This window comes from Aquarana catesbeiana, linkage group LG02 (assembly GCF_042186555.1).
Source record: "Aquarana catesbeiana isolate 2022-GZ linkage group LG02, ASM4218655v1, whole genome shotgun sequence".
NCBI lineage: Eukaryota > Metazoa > Chordata > Amphibia > Anura > Ranidae > Aquarana > Aquarana catesbeiana.
In genome coordinates, this window is record NC_133325.1 from 179277590 (window position 1) to 179285792 (window position 8203).

Below are 8203 nucleotides of genomic sequence, written 5' to 3' on the forward strand. Positions count from 1 at the left end.
GGATATCATCAGCACAGCCAAATCATTTGTCCATAGAAATTGTCCAGGCGGAGACAACCAGCACAGCCATAATATTGGTCCTGGTACACCATTGCCTGCCTGCACTCATTATTGTACCGCTCTCCAGCCCTTCATAAACATACTGCCTCTTGCTATAGCTAATTATTTCCATAGTCCAGGTAGCAGGCAGAGGTGTGGTCAGTTTATGCTGCAGGCAGGGGGATGGCGGCAGTAAGTCAGCAGCAGGCTAAGGGCTGCAATCAGGTAAGACCCGTGCACAGGGGCACAGGGGTCGAGGCTTCGACCCACCCAAATCTCTATGAAGCCTCCGGACTCCAGACCCTAATCCGGAAATTACAGAACCCGGAGACAACAAAAAAAATTGTTTTCTCCATCCGGAAAAACATTTCTGGAGCCCCTCACATGTGAGACCCCTGTGTACTACAGTAGCAGGGCAACAGACCAGTCCAAGTGGTAGGCAAAAGCATAGTCCATAAAACAGGCCAGGGTCAGTTCACGTGCAAGCAGTCCAAGCGGTGGGCAGAAGCGTAGTTGATAAAACAGGCCAGGGTCAGTTCACATGGAAGCAGTCCAAACGGTTGGCAGAGGCATAATCAAAAAACAGGCCAGGGTCAGTTCACATGGAAGGCAGTGGCATGGTTATTTGAGGAAGCATTGGAAATGGTCAGCACAGATAATGAAAATGGGGAAATGGTTAAGAATATGGGCTAATATTTTAGGGATGTGTGATATAGTCTGAAGCATTCACCAATGCAAAGGCCGGGTTCGGAGGCACACTGGGGACAATGGTAGCTGGTATCGCTTCAAAATCCTTTTTTGCTGCATACTCGACATCTTTTTTGGTGTCTTCGGCCTGCTTCAGATGGTGGAATGTGGTCCAGAAAGTGGCGTCCATGAAGTCGGCTAACAGCATCAGAGCGAAGGTTTTCTGGGGGGGGGGGGGGGGGGGGTCTTTGATGGTAGATGAGGGATGTGACAACTTCTTCTATGAATTTTAGGAAGTGGGCAGGGCTTTATGTGGATTTGGTGTGAATTATGTAGGCATTATAAATGGCCAAATGAATTAGTGCTACTTTTTTGTACCAGAAACGGGACCTCCTTATTGATAAGTAGGGCTGAAGCATTTGGTCATTGAACCCCCCCCCATGTACATATTGTAATCTTGTACACATGTTGGCTTTACAATGGGACCTCTTCTTCTCTGAACTTCAACTGTAGTGTCATCATGGATAGTGGACATCATGTACACATTCCTGGTATCCTTCCACCTCAAGGCCAGCACTTCGTTGCATCTCAAAGTTGCTCTTTCTCCCCTTCGCAGTTTCTTATTCCCAATGGCTTGTGGGAAGCCCTTCCTATTCTTTCTGGAGGTTCCACAGGCCAGGATTTCTGCGAGGTATAGGTGTTTGAAAAGGGGCAGGCTGGTGTAGAAGTTATCCAGGTATATGTGGTAGCCTTTCTTCAGCAGTGGGTATGCCAGGTCCCATACAATTTTACCAGTTGTGCCCATGTAGGCCGGGCACTCAGGGCTGGAGCTGGGAATCTCTTCCTTCGTATATGTGGAACGCATACAGATATCCTGTGATTCTCTCGCAAAGCTTATAAAATTTCACTCCGTATTTGGCCCTTTTGCTAGGAATGTATTGTTTTATTCCTAGCCGGCCTGAAAAGGGTACCAGGGATTCATCTACACATATATGCTTATCAGGGACATAGAGTTCTGCAAATCATTGGGAAAAGAAATTAATGAGTGGGCGAATTTTATATAATTTATCGTAATTTGGATGATTGTGGGGAGGGCACTGGTGTTACTGAAATGAAGAAAGCGCATTATCATCTCATATCGGGACCTGGACATTACGGAAGAATAAATGGGCATGTGGTGGATGGGGTTTGGCGGACCAATAGGCATGTCCTTCATTTTTTTTTTTGTAAGCCCCATGTTTATGGTGAGGCCCATAAACACTTTGAACTCCTCCAGAGTCAAATCCTTCCACTCAAATATGATGATTGAGGGTTGTTGGCAATATGCTGCTGGGCATATAAATTGGTCTAGTCCACGATGAGTTGCAGCAAAGTGTTGGGCAAAAATAAATAAATAAACAATCAATTTCAGAAAAATTTTGGGTATTGGCCTGCACACCTGGCTGTGCGGTGAAAGGGGGAATTCTTGCTGATCCTGAGTCGGAAGGTAGCCATGTTGGATTGGCAAGACCAGCTGGAAGATGTGTAGCGGCCCTGTCTCTTGGGGGACGTGGCACTCCAGTGCTGGCAGTTGGGGGATTTGAAGTTCTGTGCTGGCATTTGGGCGGGATGCTGCGGTAGTACTGGTACTGGGCATTTCTTGTGGCCTTTCGCTGGCGGCAGCGCTAGTAATGGGCCTGGGAATTTGACCCTGGGGTGTATTGCTGGCGGCTGCCTGGTTTCCAGAGCTCCGTGCTCTTTTAGGAGGGATCCATTCTTCCTCTGATTCATTTGCCGATCCACTACTATCGATTGGTTCAAATGCTGAATTTGATTCACAATTGGAATTGGCATTTGAATCTGATGAGAACTCCCCGCTGCTCTCATCAGTCATGAAGAGGATCTGGAACACATACTTACTTGTATAGAATCTTTTGGATATTTTGTCTGATGGGCTGTGCGACGGGTGACAAATGACGGTCACTGATGGGCGATGGGTGACAAGTGACGAGTGATGGTCAATGGTGGGTGACAGGTGATGGGGGACAGTCACTGATGGTGACTGGTGCACTTTATGGGACTGACAGGTGACAGATGAGGGTCACTGATGATGGTCACTGATGGGTGACAGGTGCACCGCTGACGGCAGTCTGACAATGACAGTTGCACTTTGTGGGCACTGATGGGTGACAGGTGCACTTTTATAAGCACTGATGTGACTGTTGAGTGACAGCTGTAATTGGGGGGGGGGGGCGGCAGCGGCGATGTGACAGGTTCTCTTTTGTGGTGTTGGTGCAGTACACTACAATACAGACATAGATCGGTAACTCACTGCTCCTGGCTCTTCTCTCCTCACACTGGAAACGGCGTGTGAGGGGAGAAGAGCTGGTAACAGCTAGTAACCGGTCTATGTTTACATTTAGTGATCGGCTGTGAATGGATCACAGCCCATCACATGGTAAACAGCCGCCGGCCAATGGCTGTTTACCCTTGATGATGAGCAGTGTTCCTGGGAACACGCCGCCACTGACATGACCGCGCAACGCACTCCCAATCGTGCCCATGCGCGGTCTAAAGCGGGGAATACCCATTTGTGATCGGCCGTGACATAATCACGGGCGATCACATGGTGAACAGCCATGTCCAATGGCTGTTCACCCCTGTTGGTGATGCGCTGTCTCTCATGGGACACGCCGCCACTGACAGTGCAGGGCTGCGCGCCCGCGCGCATGCCCTATGTGAATGGGCTGCTGTCATATGACGGCGGCCCAGAACAGGGTGGCAACAGGTTAATTATACATTACTCAAAGGCAGAAAAGCTACTTTAAAAAAACTCACATTCTGGCTTTCTTGCAGTTAGAACTTGACCAAAAATTGGTTCTAAGTAGTCTTAAGGGACAGGTTTCAACCTTGTCCATCCAATTCCAAAAACCTTTGGCTTCCCTTTCTCTTGTTAAAACCTTCATCCAAGATGTTTTATGGAGCAGACCCCCATTGCAATACCCTGTTCTTCCTTGGGATCTCAGTTTAGTTTTCTCTGCCCTGCAGAAACCACCCTATGAACCCATTAGGGAACTTCCCTTAGGTGATCTCTAATGCAAATTGACCTTCATAGTGGCTATCCCTTCGTAATATTTTACAAAATGTAAAGTGTTCTTTTGTCAAAGACCCTCCTTTCTGCCTAAGATGGTATCAGCCTTTCACGCCAATAAAGATGTCCTTTGTTGTTGTGCCCTGCCCCTAAGCATCCTTAGGAAATTGCTGTCCGTTTTTGGATGTAGTCAGTGCTATCAGGGTCTATCGGAGAGCCAAAGCCTCTATCAAGAAAGCAAAATCTATGTCTTACCAACAGGGGTTTGAAAAGGACACCCTGCTTCCACATCCACTGTTGCTAGATGGGTAAACACATTGTAAGAGCTTATGTGCTAAAGAATAACATACCTCCGGTACCCTTATGTTATGTGCTCACTCCACCACTTCTGACTTCAAGCATCTGTTGCTCAGCTTAGTAAGGCCTCCACCTGGTCATTAGTTCATACCCTTTTTCAGTTCTAGGATGGATGTTCCTATGCAGATGCAGCTTTGGGTCGCAATGTTCTTTCAGTAACACTCTGAATTTGGTCTTTTTGACCCTTGTCTGTTTTGTTGGGCCTGTTGGCACAGTTCTGTTTGCCTTGTTGTTGCCCTCTAATTGATTGCTTGGGAACATCCCAGGGCCTATGAAAATGTAACCTGTGTACTGTATGATGAAGATAAAATTATGACTTACCTGTAAATTTAATTTTTTTGAGTACTGTACAGGGCACCTGCACCTATGTTCTTGTTTTACTCTGCTTTGCTTGAGAAACAGACTGGTATAGGGTTATAGAGGTATGCCCGATGGGGTGTGTCCAAAATCTTTGCCAGTGTCTAATTACCTTAATGTGATTGTAAAGTCCCATTTTTTTTCTTATAAATAACAAACATGTTATACGTACCTGCTCTGTGCAGTGGTTTTGCACAGAGCAGCCCGGATCCTTCTCTTCTCAGGTCCCTCTTCGGCTCTCCTGGCTCCTCCCTCCTGATGAGTGCCCTCACAGAAATGAGCTTGCTATGGGGGCACCCCAACGAAGCTGCAACTCTGTGTGTCAGACACAGAGCCTGGACTAGGCCCCACCCCTCTCTCCTCATTGGCTCACTGACTTTGATTGACAGCAGCGGGAGCTAATGGCGCATCGCTGCTGTCTCAGCTAATGAGGAGCAGAGTCCCGGGCAGCCGAGTGTCTCGTGCAACATCGCTGAATAGAGATGGGGCTCAGGTAAGTATTAGGAGGGCTTAGCCCTCCTAATGCATATAATGCATTAAGATAAAAGCCCTTCTGCCTTTACCACCCCTTTAAGGTAACTGCCTATAACCCAAGATCTATGAATATCCAGTCGTGTATTATATTCCAAGATATAGAATTTATAGGTAGGTCAAAATTCCTTTCTGCTCAGCGGCATGTTGTCTGGCATCAGCACTGCAGGAGATCAACATTCTTGTTGCCTTTCTACTTCATATAAAACAGGTTTATGGTACAAGAGGCATGCAAATTTTATTTTAATTTAAAAACTTTAAATCATTTTAGATACGGCGGGGTAGGGTCAAAACTTCTGCATGTTTTTTGTCTCATGTTTTGTTTAGGAGATTTGCGCCCACTTTCCCCTGAGAATGCAGACGGCAATAAAACCGTTGGAGTTTCCCTGCTACACAGTGTCTCTTTTGGAACTTTTCCTTTGATTTGTGTCCCATTGCCATGTTGTCACAAGGACAGGAAGCAAGGGGACAAAAAAGGGAGCATTAAAAACAGACAGTTTCCAATCCTTCCACCAAAGGTTCAGACTGGAGATTTACATAAAAAAAAAAAAAAAAAAAAAAAAAAAAAAAAATCAGCTGATAACTTATTTCTGAAGCCTAATCCAGGTCAAATCTCAGTATGTATGTATCACTCCTCTATATTTGTCAGAGAACCCCATTTAAAAGGTGCCCAGTTGTCCGCATTCTATGCATCCCTGCTGCTTAACATGAACATAAGAGTGCAGCTATAAAGTATATTGTTGATTGCACAGTGTATGTACTGTGACCCTGCTTGCACTCACTCACATGCACTGAAAATTTGAAGACACTTGTGCTCATAAAAGCAGGCATTCTGTGGAATAAATTCTGAGGAAAGAAGTACTATTCATTTGATTACAAAGCAGAGGGGGAAGCGGACATTAGGGGTATTTTTGCGGTGTCTAATATAAAAGTACACAACTACTGTATTATAAATAAAATACAATTTTTTATTAACATAACATAGTTAAAAATTGGACATAATGTTGCAAAACAGTGAAAGGTTATAAAAACAATTGGTGGTTATAAATCATTTACAGGTGAGTAGTAAGTCGCAGCAAGGCAAATTGCACATTAACCCTACATGTTTCGCTTTTATAGCTTCCTCAGGGGATGTGCAAAGGACTTAATTTCTACTGAGACCACTAGATAAATGAAAAGAAAGAAAGTTACAACAAACGATTGAAACAATACAATAAAGAGTTCAGTACAAAAGTATAAATATAAGTATGAACCCAGTTGCCTACACAACTCACTTACCCTGTACAAACTTTAAACCCAAGAATCACCCGGCCAGATCCCTACCCACGCCCCTAGGGACCTGATATTAGACACCGCAAAAATCCCCCTAATGTCCGCTTCCCCCTCTGCTTTGTATTCATACTTATTGGGATGAGGTGTTTTTAGCTAAGGGTGTTGGTTTCACCAACCGGACCAAAAAATTCTCTACTATTCATTTGATAGAGGGACAGCAGGCATTATTCAGCAGTGCAATACCAGTGAACTTAGTGACGCATAGGCCACTATTATGAAACATCACACTGCTGTAAATTGGCTGATGTACCTCTGTGTCTGTAGACTTCTGAATCATTTGCACAGCTTTTAAATTCCAGGTTTCTGATGTTGGCTATTTTATTCAAGTGTGTTGACATATTGTGGTTTCATCACCCTGCTGCCATACGGATGTGGTTACTCTTAGAGGAAGACAACTAATCTGTCATGTGTATTACAATTGTAATCATTTGGAAAACTCTCTCTTTATCATTTGCTTCATTAACAATTCTTAAACAACATCCAAAATGGTGTGTAATTGAAGGGCATGCCTTCTAAATACTGGATTTATAGCATGTTTCTCAAGGTAAGTCTCTGAAAAACACATGGCAATTAAGAGGGGCAACTTGCTGCTCGCTTTCTTTTAAGACTAAGGTTTGCCATACATTATATAATTTTCTTGTACAATTTTCCTTTGGATTTACCAAAACCATATATGTGGTCAGACCCAAACACTTTCAATTTGTATGCAATCAGGCAGGCCCTTGCACTACATAGTTGAAGGTATTCGGCCGCTAGCGGTGCAGTTTTAACCCCCCGCTGGCGGCCGAAAAAGGGTTAAAACCCCTCGTATAGCGCGGCTATAGCCACGGTATTACTGCAGTATAGCCACGCTGTCCCATTGATTTCAGTGGGCAGGAGCGGTGAATACACCGCTCCTTCACCGCTCCAAAGATGCGGCTGACAGGAGATTTTTTCTTCTCCTGCCAGCACACTGCTTCAGTGTGAAAGCCCTTGGGCTTTCACACTGAACAAACAGCGGAGGCTGTTTAGGGGCGGTTTGCAGGCGCTATTTTTAACGCAATAACGCCTGCAAACCACCCCAGTGTGAAAGGGGCCTAACACTCAATGGTGCTAAAGACCTCTCTGGCAACTTATATTACCATCAAGGCCCAGCCACATTAGGTGGTTCTGTCATGAGCAATAGAGGAAGTACGAGCCCTTTCTTGGCATGAGAATTTGGCAAGTCAGTGGGTGGAGAGGGTGAAACATATTGTTGCACAAAGATTTATTAGCACTGGTATAGCAGTCTATATGGAACCCAGAGCTGGTGTCATGGCTATGGAGGTCCAGTATTTACTCAAACTGAATTGTGTTCCCCACTGGACAATTTTGGGTGTGCCAGGGCAGCGTGTTCACAGATTGCTTGAGGACTGGCTACAGTACTAGAAGATCCCTTTCTGTATATACACCATTGGCAATTCTGCTTGCAATTTCAGCATATGCACACCAAAATAGCAGTCCCTTTGGTTTTCTGTACCTCTAAGGTTGTAACGCTGTAATTTAACACAAATTCAAGTATAGCGCAAGCCAAAAATAATGAAGTCTTCATAATAAGAAAATTCCACCAGTGACTTTAGTGACCATCACCTCTAGCTGGAATATGCCTGACCACCTTCAAGAGTTGACCTTACTACAGAGTCCTGCACGCCTTTTGTTATATCACTCAGGATACCATGGGAAAAACCTCCCTCCTGGCGTTCCTGGGCTACACCGACCTCCTCCTCAACTCTCCAAATGTAGACCCCGCTACAGAGTCATATACGCCTGATGATCTCTTGGGACCCCCCGGGAACAAAAGTTACTGTATAA